Source organism: Triticum urartu, chromosome 1A, assembly GCF_056163025.1.
Source record: "Triticum urartu cultivar PI428250 chromosome 1A, HENAU_Tu73, whole genome shotgun sequence".
Taxonomy (NCBI): Eukaryota; Viridiplantae; Streptophyta; class Magnoliopsida; order Poales; family Poaceae; genus Triticum; species Triticum urartu.
This window is the reverse complement of record NC_141873.1, coordinates 437,499,927-437,514,755: the sequence shown is the minus strand read 5'-3', so window position 1 is coordinate 437,514,755 and position 14,829 is coordinate 437,499,927. Positions and strand designations below refer to the sequence as shown.

Sequence of the window (14,829 nt, the reverse complement as noted above, 5' to 3'; positions counted from 1 at the left end):
TTAGTCTGTGTCTTCCTCTTTAGTAGTATCCAGGTTCACCTTCCGTTGTTGCTCCTCAGAAAACTCGTAGAATAGTCTAGTCTCATTGGCCCTCGTCGATGGTACAAACGCTCCAGTCTCCCGCTCATGGTCTAGTTCTCCTAATCTAACGAAGTGCTCCCTCCCTCCTACCTAGGTGTACCTCTTCATTGGAGCAAACCATCCAGCAACTTCTTACATTTAGAATTCCCTTCTAAGCTGGCTATAACCATCCTTATTGACCAGAAAGGAATTGAGAAAGGGGATGCTATAACCAGACCATAGACAGCGTTTCCACATTCACTTTTGAACTTAGGGAAACAGTGAAAGAAGCCCTCGTTCCCGCTCTTGTTTCCCCCGACTTACCCTTAGAAGGAAAGTAGGGGCCTCGGTTTCTGCAAAGAAACCTACACCAGTGAATTTCTTTTTCGTAGGTGATCCCGCTCCCAATCGCAGATTTGAATAATCAAGTCGGTATGGGGCTGCTCCCTTTTGTTACTCCTAAAATATTGGCCTCGCTTGGACATATCCGCGAGGACCTGGGCGATTTTGATCCGTTTCTCCGCGCTCGCCGTTTCAAGGTGAAGATCCGAGTAAGTAGAGCGTAATAGGCGATCCGCCGGGCACTTATTTCGACAGGACCTAAGAACCGTTTTAATGCGTTTCCTTAAGAAATCAATAGATGGTGCTTCAGGAAAAGGGTTCGGCGGGGTGTGGCTTGTGGATGGCTCTGACCTCAACTCCTCTTTTCCATCGGCGTCTCTCCGTCCCACCCCTTTTTTTCGTTGATCATCATCTCCTGGCGTAGCGGAAGCACTCGACGAGGCCTCTACGACAGAAGAGATTCTTGCCCGTTTCTGCCCGGACGATTCCATAAAATAAATAAAAAGAAAAGTTCAGAGGAAAACGCATAACCAGAAGAAAAAGATATCGTGATGTAAAATGATCATTCGGACACCCTCGCCTTTCTTAGGACTATCAAGCCTTCTCGAATTAGGTCTATGGTAGAAGCTTTGAACGTAGACCCGGATACAAATCTTTCACTCACTGAAAAGTGAAAACCTGTGACTATATCGTCCTGAAGACGGATGCGGCGGGAAGAAGTGGCATTTAGAAGTGTTGCTGACTTTACATTTAGGTTTCGGCATAACAAAGCTTGCACTGTCTTTTCGCACTTAGGCGCACAGCGTGCCGTTGGTAATGATTCTACTACGGTGCTGCAAATTCGCAAGCTGATCCTAAGTAATCGTTGTTGTTCATTGGATTCCTCCGGAATTACTTCGTTAGGATTGAAGAATTGCTGCAATGCTTCCTGAATAGACTCGATTCTCCCGTCGAGAGTTTCTTTGAAAGTCTTACCTAAACTCTTCCGACTGAATATGAGAAAGCCTATAAAACAACGAGCTACTATCATTTCTTCATTATAGATTGAGATCTTCTTCGGACTTGATGCACAAATAGATGGAATAGCAGCAAATAGCATATTTCTATCCTTCATATCCGTAGAAAGAAATCTCATCTCCAGGTAACTCCATCTTTTTCAGCTCTGCTCGCTCACTTTTGAAAGGAAAGGAGACTGATCTTGACGTCGGCGTGGGTTCTACCGCACATATCCGTAGAAAGAAGGCTCCGTTTTGGATTGAGATTTCACATAAGCATTGCACAATGATCCGCATTAGGCGGGGAGCAGCAATGATACCGCCGGCCAGGAATAAGTACCTATCCCTCTTATACTTAAGAAAAGAGAAGATAAGCTGGTGTTGAGAAATGAGAAGTGGGCTATATCCCCGGGGACTTTTTAAAAGCAGCTGAAAGGAAATGCTGCTTCCTTTCTATACGCTAATTCTTGCTTTGAAGAGATGTTCCAGACAAGGCATTCTTAAGTCCCACCTCACCTATATCCAACTTGAGGTATTCCATTGTTTCTAGTATAATAAGCAGGTTTAAGCCATGGAAGACATGAGTCACTAAAGTGCTGTTAACTAGATCGCGAAAGATGTGCCAAAGAGGTTTTCCAGCACATGGAATAGCACTCGCAGGGGCATCCTGTCAGTCGCCAGGCCATGCACATTTGAAAGAATTCCCACACACAATGGGAGCCGTTTCAACCATTTCTGCTCTACGTTGCAAACTAGGGGGCATAAGCTACCAAACCCCTGGCTAAGAATCTATATCATACCGAGCAATCATTCCGTCTTCTTGAGAAGAAAGAACGCATGAATCCTCGCTTTGAGCTCACCTACGAGTGCACCTAACAAGGTTTTCCAGACCTAATAAACGTTCATTGCAAAGAAATGTTGACCTCTGATTTAGAGAGGATCAACCACAGTTTGAGAAAAGAAAAGTGCACACCGGCATTATGCCTCGTAAAGCTACCCCCATTCATAGCTTTATTCACTGTCTGCTCGAATAGCTTCATTTCAATGTTAGGATGACCCGCAAGGTCGTCTAAAATAGCTTCCACCTATCTAGTTTCCATGTGGCACGCCAACCACAATCACTTCATCCCTTGGCTTCTTTATCATAGCTGCCTACCTCTTCAGATCAAGGATCAAAGACTACAGGAGCTCAAAGTTATTGTCGCACACTTCCATCTAGGAGATGCATGTTAAGCTATCCCTTGGATTATAGCCTAGGAGATCGATTGGCAGGCCTTGTTCTATGAAAAGAGTATCCTTATGGTTTAGGAACCCCAACATCTATTGAAAAGTATGATGCACCCCTCGGTTTACCAACATTTCCATTCAATCTCATTTAGATTCTATTAACTAACAAGCCGGGATCCAATTCCATTTCAACCGCTGAGGTCATTAACGAACTAGAAAAGAGCTAAGGAACTATTTCCAGATACCTAATCGGGTGCTGAACGAACTACTACTTCAATATGTCATTGCAATTTCAAATGGGTTTCGATGGCACTCAAGCAGCCTCACTACTTCGATCTCAGTAACCTAATGATCTCCCCAAACCAACTCATTCTCGGAAGGAGACATGGCCAAGGGTGAACAAGATATGATGGCTGAGAATCTCTATTCCTACAAAATAACATGATTCACATGCTCAATACCCAGGACGGTGGTTCCTCCCGCCTGGCAGGTCTAAGAATACAACCCCTACGACACAGTTGAAACCAATTGTCTCTCACTTCAAAGATGGACCCTCTGTTCCTTTGAAATGCCTTTGATACATCAATTCTGCACTTTTGAAAGTGAAGATCTAGGTCCAAGAGGAATGAAATGAGCATACCAGGAGTTGTCTATTCACATGTCATATGAAGAATACTTATTTTCAGAGAGTGCCTCCAGGTTCTCTAGTAGCTATATCAAACCACAACTCTGTACTAGCCAAGAGGCTTCGGTACTAACCAACACACCAGGATTCAAAGATGCAAAAAGAAAAAGGAAGATAATACCACTGCTGTAGATGCACGCCCTTCTCTTAGTTGAGAAGAACACAGGTAAGAAAGTCTAGAAAGTTCTGAGACTGGGGTAGGTGAATCCATTGACCTTGACGTAGGGCTTTCCCCTCCACCCGATGGTGATTGACTTACTGAAGACCGGCCCTAAGCCATTAATGAATTGAGCCTGGTGAACCATTGATATAGCACTCTGCGGGGCGAAGGCTATGCTTATCACGATAGTTTACAGAAGCTCTTTCCTGACCTGGAATAGACGAATCCTAACAAGATTCTAGACATACGCGGGATGAAACAACATCTACTCGAATTTCATTCACAAAGCCATCAAGGCGGCGCTCAAGAGAGGTTGTTGTCTACCTAATGCCATCCCTTCGATCAGATTGTAATGGCAGTAGCCCCAGTTTCACGGGTTTCGATACCCCTGCAATGTGCAAGAACATCCTCGAAAACGTCTGATGTGACTTCACCTGAAAGTGCATCTGGAACCGCTCCCAGTGCTGATTTAGATGCTGTAGGAACGAACAAAGATTGTGGTGCTGAAACAAACGGACAACAGGATCTGTCCTCTATTGGCGTTTGATAGCTCATTGCTACCTCGCCGGAGGGATGGGGAGATAGACTCTGACCCAGATCTCGCTATAGCCGCCAACGGATCAATTCATTAAGGGCACACCCAGGCAGGGAAGAATTCTCAATTAGTTCATTGAGTTTAGGAAAGGATGCCAGTTTGGAACAGTTGGTGGAGCATGGTGAAACGCGCTCATTTGGAGTGGCTGAAACAGAAACGTACTCGAGAGCTACTCGTCTTCCTAAAAGCTCTAGCAATGCAAGACCTGTCCTAATGCAATAAATACCGGTGCTCTCGAACTCAATCAGCACAGGTACAGGGCCAGGTGCTTCTCCAGCTCTTGGTACCGTCTCTTGTGCCCCACCTGTATAGCTAGGGTTAAGTAACCCATTCAGGAGAAGATAAGAGAAACACCATCTGGTAAGGTTGGATCTATAAAACAACGTTGGTTGACAGAGCTATCTTGACATTATAGGTGGGGTCTTTGGATAGCAGGTATGCTGTGTCAGAGAGCATTGGTGAGATTATCCATCTTATAACCCCCGTTAGACCGACAGATGATAGATTCCCTTCCAAGCCACTGAAACCTCGCTTTTCTTATCTAAATACAGGCGTTAGAATACGTTTTTTGATTGAATAGGTTCTATCTGCTTCCCTTCATTATCCGTGTGCTTGTGAATTTATTAGAATCCATTTCAGTAGGACAACAGGGCTCTCGCCTAGCTGATTCTAAAGTGGAAGCAATTCAGGTATCAGCAGATACGGGTACTAATTCACATTTCTGTCGCTACCCCGTGGTATTGGAGCTTGTAGTGATAAGGATTTTTTTTAATAGATAGTTTGTTTTATCCTTGAAGTAAGAGCACTGAGAATAGCTTAGCTTTCCAGCCGAAAGAAAGCATAGAGAACCATCAAACAAATACTGGATGGAGAATGCACTCTTCGTTGCCCAAAGGAAGACGGAGGGAAATGGCCCTTTCTCAGGATGGATTTATTGATTCATCGAGGGTTTTTGGGCTCTAAAACTAAACTTCGACTGGAAAGAATTTCAACCGAGTTTCCCCTTTTTCGTAAAGTATGTCTGAAGTATGAAGCACGTCGTCTAGAATTCAATGTTGGCATTGGTGGAAGGAATCCATCTATATATGATAAACATTTGGCTATTAGTTCATTCTCATAATTGGTTCAGGTGCCTTAAAGAATAGTGGATGGTCGATCCCAGTGTCCGTACTGATTTTAGTGCTCCGCCAAAGAAGTGCTTTGATCCAAAGAAATCAAAAGCAGTTGAGCTCTTTGTTCGAGGACGATCTCCTAATTGCTAGTCCTAATCAAGGGTGTATGCGTCCGCACTCATTGGTTGCTCCTCTACTGAAAGGCTGATCTCAGTATTAGAGATTTTCTTAGGTATTGAATGGAGTTGTGGAACCACCTCCTGTTCCTGGTGTCATGTCAAGCAAGAAAAGAAGTTTTCTTTGGAAAGATAAAAAGAGAAGAAAAAGAATATTCCTTTTTCGAAATGAAGATGTTGTTCTTCACATATTTCTTCAGGGTTGATCGAGCTTCCCGAACCTAATAGACCGGATGAGGTGGGATGAGTAGGAGATCCCAAATACTAATAATTCCATCGGGTTCTTTTTCGATAGAAGATCGTTGAGTTCTTAAAGATTAGATCTTTAGTTCTTATTTTTATTGGTTTCATTGAAATAGATCCTCCTAAGCAACCTGTGGTAACCTCCAATCCGCAAAAGAAGAAAGTAGTATAGGTGGAAGAAAAGGCAGACTTTCCTTCTTCTACTGCTTAAGGATCCATAAATTCGCAGATTGCCTGCCCTGCCAAAACTCGAATCGAAAAACGTGATGTCTGGATGCGCAATTGCTCTTATTGGTTGTTTGTCAAATTAATATTTGAGTTATTTTTATTTTTTTATGTTCATGTTCTTACTTTTGAATGTGTTCCCTGGTTTGGTTTTTGGAGCATGCCCGAATAATTTAGATAGATGAAACGTGGAAAACTGGCAACTGAAATAGAGAATGCATAAACAAACTGCTAGTAGGCACCTTGAAAGCTGCTCAGCTAATTCCCGGTGCTCTTAACTTTATGTTTATGTGAGAGTATGAATTCTTTAGGTTGTAAGGATTCTGACTTAAAAAAGTATATTCCCGTTTCTGAGGACAATGCTGATGATGGTGGAAACAATGATGATAATGGTAATGGTTATACTGAGTCTGGTAAAGATGGAGGTGATACCGGTGATGGTAATGGTTAAGATTCCGGTATAGGTACCGAGGCTCTGGTAACGGTGGACTTTCTGGTGGGGACACCCAGGATAAATTAGACGCACCTGGTAGGAAGAGGTTTATACGTAATAGGTAAAGAAGCAAGGGATGGGTTTGTTTGCAAGTATAGGTATAAGCACCGGTGTCTTAGGTTTCAAAAGAAAGGCATCTGGATAGGTTTCTGGATAGGGATTTTTAAGTTTAGGGGGAAGGGCTTAATAGGTTAAGTCAGTTTAGAAATATACATCTTGAAAGGCATTTAGTACAGTAGGTTTGCAAGGGTAAAGATATGCTTAATAGCACAGAAGGGCGCTAGCTAGGCTACTAAGTAATGCCAGTAATAGGGCTAGCACCGGTTTATGCTACTTGAACTCTAGAACTAGGGTAAAATATGCCTTGTTTTCTTTCCCTTGCTTGTGATGATTAGTTCATCAAGTCGGAAAGGTAGCTTGGGCAAGTCATTTGATACAAGAAAACTAACCGCGATCAATAATCCTCCCAGTTGTTGTGAGCCCTAAAGACCCGATCTGTAAGGAGTTGGTGTGAGGTTAGGTGCAGGAAGTTAATGCTTAACAATCGACGACTTGAAATTGATAATAAAGGTTAAGAAAGACGGAAATTTCTCTACCTATTGTAGTGTCCGAAGGTACTAGGAAAGGTGGTTAAACCAAGATAATAATGCCCATCCGATAAAACCATCCATCTCAAACAGTCAAGTGGTTGGGTACAATGGTCGTTCCTGCCCATAAAAGAGTCTTCTCTTCCCAAATAGTAAAGTGAGAGATAAAACTAGTAGCACTCTGTACCCAAGGTTAGCTCTTTTCCTTCATGCTGATGGTGTGTACACTCCACTTTTGCTATAAGTGTGAAGCCTTGACTGGCTATCTACTTGCCCTTTCTCTTTGCCCGGGAGGGGAAAAGTGAGAAGTATGAGTAAAGAAGAGCAGTTAAGATGGTTGGCTCATAGAAGGAAGGCACTTTTCATAGCTATCAGCAGACTTTCGACACCGATAAAAAGGATTCTCTTTTCACTCGTTATTTGCCCTCATAGCTTTTCTCCTTCTATTCTTTTACTTAATCAAAAGCAAGCCCATGCATGAATATACGTTCATGAAATAGGATTACTAGGCCTAGTATAGTTGTTCAGCTAGTTTGATACTCTTCCTTCTCTCGTTTACTCAAACAGATGAGACTTTCCTTCTGCTTGGCCGCCTACTGTTCTAGCTCTCCGATGTTCCTTGCCCGTAAACTACTACTGCACTTCACTTTCCTGTCTAAATGTAACCTACCTATGTCTACCACTTCCCTGGTCTCCTTCTTTTGTTTCTGGTACTCTTTTATTGCCGTTTGAAACTGCTAATTCCACCATTCGTCCCGTCATCCCTTAGTGTGTCGTTAATGTGTATATATGAAAACCTATGGGCTAAAGTAATGCCACCCAAGGAAGAGATTCCACTCCCAATGGTATCGAACAGGCTTCTATGATGGACTGAACAGAACTTTGAGGAAACTACCTAAGAAAATGAAAAAAAAAAGAACAAATGACAAACTTTACGTTGCCGGTTTTAGCAAAACTTAGGGAGAAGACAGCGGAGGAAATTAGGTGAAGTACGCCAGATACAAAGTACGGAAAAGTATCTAGAACTTCCCCCCCTGGCCCTACTCCCCAACCTAGAGTAGCTAAGTGTGGAAGTAAAATAAACCCTTGTTCATACATGGGCTTTTCTGGTACGAAATGGGCCACTTCAAATAGGTTCATTGCTCCGGCCCAGAATACGATTAATCCGGCATGGGCTACGTGAGCTCCAAGTAGTTTACCGGACAAATTGATAAGTCTGGCATTCCCAGCCCACCAAGTAAAGCCGGTGGTTTCTTGGTCACGACCAGCTAAAACGAAAGTTCCATTAAAGAGCGTTTCCACGTGGTAGAACCTACTAAGGGAATATAATATTTTCATGAGGCTGATCCTGAGCTGCCATCCACGCACGAATACCCTCGTTTAAAAGAATCTTTTTTGTGTAGAAAGTATAAAATGCAGGATCTTTCGCTGCACGGATTTCCTGGGAAACGAAGTCATAGGCACGTAGGTTCAGAGCCAGGCCAACTACGCCAATAGCACTCATCCATAAACCGGTGATGGGTACAAATAGCATAAAGAAATGTAGCCAACGTTTATTAAAAAAAAGCAACACCAAAGATTTGGGACCAAAAGCGGTTAGCAGTGACCATTGAATAAGTTTCTTCAGCTTGAGTTGGGTTAAAAGCGCGGAAGGTATTTGCACCACCACCGAGAACTGACTCCACAACCGAGAAGCGTGTCAGCCTTCCTTATTCAATCAACTCTAATTTAGTACAAGTACGATCAAGAAAAGTAAGAAGTTGAACCAGAGTCACTATTATTATTAGTAGTATAGTCAGTTGTATATGTACCTGCACGAATCTTTCAAGTAAGTCATTAGCCATAAAGTCCAAATAGAGTAAGGAGTAAGTGCATCGACGTCTAAGGGTGTAGATCAGGACTCATTGATTTCAGATTCAGCTTTGAAGAAGAGATTCTTGTTCAAGATGGTTGTTTTAGGCTGAGTGTTGAAGAAGCTACGAGTTTGCAAACAAGAAGGTAGAAAGCGGAAGTATGATCAAGACAAAGTGGTAAGGATCGGGTTGACCTTGCCTTAAGCCTCCCGAGTAGCCCTTCAGTTCCCAGGTAGTGTAGAAAAAGAAGACAGTTCCCAGGTGGTGTAGAAAAAGAAGAAGCCATTGGACTACCTTCTCAGGAAAACCAGTGGCAGATCACTTGAAAACAATCACAGCGAACCCTCCCTCAAACGATCTACTTTTCATGGTAGTAGATATCCATGAAGATGCACGAGCTGTGACCGGACGATAGGGATTTGGAAAAGCTAGAGCTAGAAGAAGGTTTGAAAAGGAACATACTTTGATTGAGAGATTTTGGATAAGAGTTCATAAAAGGCGTTAGCCAGTTTCAAGGTCAGGAAGGGAAGGAAAGAGCTGAATTGGAATGGGATAGCGATGGGGAGGTTCACGTGGCATATAGCTCCCTTTTTACAGCATACACCGATGCGCCAGGATAGAGGGATTTCATAATAGAGAGGAGGTGTCAATTTTAGGACAAAAACACGGGGAATCCTACCTTTTCCAGTTCAAAACGGGCATACGTGTTACCTTTACTCGGAACACATACATTATATATGAGAATAGGAGCTCCGTCTTTACACGGAGAAAGAGGAACGAACTACTACTTGTCGGTAACAAACCTGCGGCCTCTATGAAAATCCGACTCCCGGTAAATCGTACTTTTCCTCACTCATTCCTCTTTTGTCCTGCATTCTTTTTCCTTGGAGTACGAATATAAAAATAGATATTGAGATCCGATCACAAAAGCGGAAGCCAACCCTGTATCAATAGCTTATGAACTCTCAGCAAAGCAAGTCAGATTCCTATATTCAATTACTCGCTCTTTCTGCTCAGTTTCTTTCTTTTTGGTCCAAGCCGCGCTCGCAGCCCACTTCTACTCTACAATGAATGCCCGGATAAACCTTAATCCCGGAGCTGGTTTTTAGAAGGAATTTTAAAGAAAAAGCAGAGGTGGGGTAGAGATTGTAAAAAAGAATTGTTTAGGAAAGGGCGTCAGCCTACGATCTGTGGAATTTAATACTTTACTATCGAAGAGAAGCCTTGAGTAGCTATGAAAAGTGGATAAACGGAGGAGGACGGGAAGCAATAAGCCAAATCCGCTTTTCAAGCAGTAGGTTGTTCAGCTTCTTTTTGAAAGAATAAAATAGATAATGTTGATTGTCTTTCTTTTGGTTAAGGATGGCTATACAGATCAGGGGGCGGTATTCTTATTCCTTGGCTCGCCACTTATGAAACAAAACTAGATATTTCTTATTATTTTCTTAGGAGCTGAGCTCCGCATGCGGTTCGATTAAGATGCGGCAAAACCTTATCCATTAGTCTTGGCGATGTCAGGGATGGAGGGAGTCATCAGTCGCACAAGTTTATTGCTAAAGCCAAGACAGGACATAATAGCTTCTAAGTAATGCCATTGTGCCCGCTTTCATCATGCCCAACTCAAAAACCATTTCTCCCTTTTTTCTTCCGCTTGACCCTCAGCTGTTATATGTTAGTTTTCTTCATTTCATGGTACGATAGAGTCTACTATACTCGAAAAGGTGGGCTAAGGTTACATAGATTGTCTCCTTTCTTCGGGAGCGGGATGGCATCTTCGACCTCCGAAGAAGGTATTAATTAGTGGATGGGTCTCCCTCCGGGGAGCGCTTTGGCACGAGAAGTGATAGCTATGTATGGCTTTTTGGCGCCAAGATCCAAGAAGTGAAATTGGGAGCTTAGTGCCGCACAAATGGGGGTTAGTGCCGCATAAAATAGTGCTAGCCCCGTGTCCCGTCCCTGTGCATTGAGCCGTCCCGTCCCCGTGCAAGACAGATTAAGATATAACTTAAGGCTTTCCCAAGCTGGCGCATAACCTCTGGTAGAGGCATTTGGTACTGGACTATCTTTTCGGATGATCTAAGTCAGTTCATTCCTCCCTCTAATTCCATCTCAGCCTATCCGCCACAGAACAGGGGCGGGCTCTTTCTTCTTGTTCTTGCGTGACATCTCGGTAAGGCTTTAGATATATAGGAACTAGGGAAAAGAACCTCTTGCCGTCCTTGTCGATCGAAAAAAAGTAGTAAAATAGAAAAAAGGATTCAAATCTGCGTACTACTCCCTAGCTTCTTGAAACCACCAATCCATTACGATGCCAGCAAAGAAAACCAACGCTTAAGACGCTATTGGAGACTCGCGTAGCTATTATTCGAAGCTTATTAATTTATTTACTGCGTTCAAGGCATGACCGCGTGATAGGTGTCCTTTTCCCCCTACTCAAGAAGAAGAGTTACATGTGAGTTCCGATCGTGATATGACAAACAAATCTTACTTTTGCTTTCCCAAGCTGGCGCATAACCTCTGGACCGATAGGAAGATCGATGACCCGCATCCTACAACTTCAAAGAAGTATTTGTATCACACCCGAGCAATGGACCGGGGAAGGAGTTTCATTCATTTACGGAGTTTGGAAGCGAGGACGATCCAGGATCGACTGCTATCTAAAGAAGTGGAGTGGAATGGATCTGATTACCCATTGGCGTCTGCATTGACGCTTCTGACTAGCCCTACTCTGTGTCTTTTGCGTTTCCTTATTCATGTACTCATGTCTATTTCTATTTGTATGATACTTATATTGCAATCGATCTATCCCTTGGTCCTGCCAATCGAATTGTTAAGTATGTTTTTTCCCTTTCGAGAAATGGTGACAGTACCAAATGCCGAATTAGCGGCTGTACCGGGTCAGGACCATAAACACCACGAGCCGGTTAAGCAACAGAAGCTGTGGGCGAAAGCACACTCGTCATTCTCAGACCTGCGGTCGAGGTACGTGCGAACAAGTTCCCATTCTCTATGTTTCATGGCCTATCAATGAAAGTCGGTATCAGGCTGGCTCGCTTGGCGGGTCGTCTCCTTATATACCTAAATCCTCGTTTCACTCATCTGTAAAGGTCTACCCTTCGAAAGGTAGGTTGAGTTCCCCCGTATGTAGCCAGCCACACTCTACTCGCAGGTCAAATATTGGCGTAGACAACAGAGAATGTGCTAGGTAGGAAACCGAAGGAACTCTTACTATACGAGAATTTGCAATTCAATATGACAACCGATCAGAAGGGATTGGACGATCCCAATGCGTTGCCCTCCTTCGCAATACCGGAACTATCTGACCGAGCTCCATCAACACAGAAAGCGGAAGGGACAGCAGATACGGATAGACTGGATCCGGAAAGGGATTTCAGCCGGTCCTTGCCTATTGCTGGGCTGGTTGTTTTGTCACGGTCCGATTAGTAGAAGGTGAGTGAGTAAGACGAGGCCCCCGAAGCGTAATGTAGAGCTATACTGCTCTTGTTTTTCCTTCCGCCCTGCTTAGGAGAACTTTGTCTAGAACCCACTTTAGCTAGCTTTCAAGGATACCATTACAGATGAGTGAAGCGAGTATACCGTTTCCGGAGCTCCCGAGGTAGCGCGGTAGCGGAAGCCCTTTCTAGTTCAAGCAGTTCCAATTCCTATTCTGCTTCACCGCTTACACCACACTCTATTGGTTCGCCTTGTGGTGCCTTTCGATCAAGGTCTACTTTGGTTGATCCACTTTCTTCTACAGCGCGTTATCCGCATCGAAGTTAGCCAGGTTCCTACCGCTTCTTGATATTATGGATTTTGCAATCCCTGAACGCCAGTGCTTCTACAACCAACGGATACTATTTCACATAAATAATAAGTAGAAATGGACAAACGAGTGTGGCTACACAGAGTGAGGAAAAAAACATGGTGGTACCAGCATTGCGTATCACTCACTATGCTTTATGTAATATGGCTTAAGCAATGGTAAAATGGGAGTCCTGAGCAAAGCACATCTGATCGATATGAATGAAAGATACATCCGTCTTTTCTTCTCCTTCGAAGGTTAGGTATCCGCTCGTTAGTTCAGCGCCGCATAAATACTTACTTTAAAAGGGGCGACTCCCGCCTGTGCTTAAGTTGTTTCAAGCTTGTAAAGACTCGCGATCGGAAGATTGACCTGGTTTTCTTTCAGCTGAAACTCTACCTAATGGTTCAGATTCCCCGGGTCCATGGGTCCATGGCCGCTTAGCTTAGACAGCCTTGTTAGAGACATGAATGCGGGGTGAGGTTTCCAATTGATTTGTATTCACCGGGACCTCCCCTTATTGGATTTTCTCCACTTTTCTAGTTGCTGTGGAAAGAATGTTGAGCAAATGAGTTTAAGGGGTGGTTTTCTGTTTACTTTTTTTCAGCCTACGTCGTCTCTCTTCCAGAACCTCACAATCATCAGTGTCTGAAGTTTCATGATGAATATTGGTTTCACATTTTATTGCTTACGTGAGGAAATATCAATTTGGAACTCGAATTTGTATTTGAGTTATGATGAGGAGTGAGGTAGATTCGCATTGTTGAAGAAAGCGAAGAAAAAGGATGCTGCTATGGCTTGCTTGTGGCTCTTTCTTCTATTGGCTAGTCTCAGGCATGATAGTTTCAATTTCTTTTGGAAAGCAAGTGCGGCGTATTGTGATCTTGTTTAGGATTGGCTCTACCTACACCAGAATGATATTGGGACTCTCTATTTCATCTTCGGTGCCATTGCAGGAGTGATGGGCACATGCTTCTCCGTACTGATTCGTATGGAATTAGCCCGACCTGGCGATCAAATTCTTGGTGGGAATCATCAACTTTATAATGTTTTAATAACGGCTCATGCTTTTTTAATGATCTTTTTTATGGTTATGCCGGCGATGATAGGTGGATTTGGTAATTGGTTTGTTCCGATTCTGATAGGTGCACCTGACATGGCATTTCCATGATTAAATAATATATCATTCTGGTTGTTGCCACCAAGTCTCTTGCTCCTATTAAGCTCAGCCTTAGTAGAAGTGGGCAGCGGCACTGGGTGGACAGTCTATCCGCCCTTAAGTGGTATTACCAGCCATTCTGGAGGAGCAGTTGATTTAGCAATTTTTAGTCTTCATCTATCAGGTATTTCATCAATTTTAGGTTCTATCAATTTTATAACAACTATCTTCAACATGCGTGGACCTGGAATGACTATGCATAGATTACCACTTTTTGTGTGGTCCGTTCTAGTGACAGCATTCCTACTTTTATTATCACTTCCGGTACTGGCAGGGGCAATTACAATGTTATTAACCGATCGAAACTTTAATACAACCTTTTTTGATCCTGCAGGAGGGGGAGACCCAATATTATACCAGCATCTCTTTTGGTTCTTCGGTCATCCAGAGGTGTATATTCTCATTCTGCCTGGATTTGGTATTATTAGTCATATCGTATCGACCTTTTCAAGAAAACCGGTCTTCGGGTATCTAGGCATGGTTTATGCCATGATAAGTATAGGTGTTCTTGGATTTCTAGTTTGGGCTCATCATATGTTTACTGTGGGCTTAGACGTTGATACGCGTGCCTACTTCACCGCAGCTACCATGATCATAGCTGTGCCCACAGGAATCAAAATCTTTAGTTGGATCGCTACCATGTGGGGAGGTTCGATACAATACAAAACACCCATGTTATTTGCTGTAGGGTTCATCTTTTTGTTCACCATAGGAGGGCTCACTGGAATAGTTCTAGCAAACTCTGGGCTAGACATTGCTCTACATGATACTTATTATGTGGTTGCACATTTCCATTATGTACTTTCTATGGGAGCCGTTTTTGCTTTATTTGCTGGATTTTACTATTGGGTGGGTAAAATCTTTGGTCGGACATATCCTGAAACTTTAGGCCAAATCCATTTTTGGATCACTTTTTTCGGGGTTAATCTGACCTTCTTTCCCATGCATTTCTTAGGGCTTTCGGGTATGCCACGTCGCATTCCAGATTATCCAGATGCTTACGCCGGATGGAATGCTCTGAGCAGTTTCGGTTCTTATATATCCGTAGTTGGGAT

At 43.3% G+C, this 14,829-nt stretch overlaps 1 long non-coding RNA gene across 2 annotated transcripts in view; it reads right to left on the bottom strand.

The window, feature by feature from the left end:
- The window catches only part of LOC125531996 (uncharacterized), a 167,342-nt gene that overhangs the window by 111,383 nt on the left and 41,130 nt on the right, over positions 1-14,829 (bottom strand). The window lies entirely within an intron of this gene.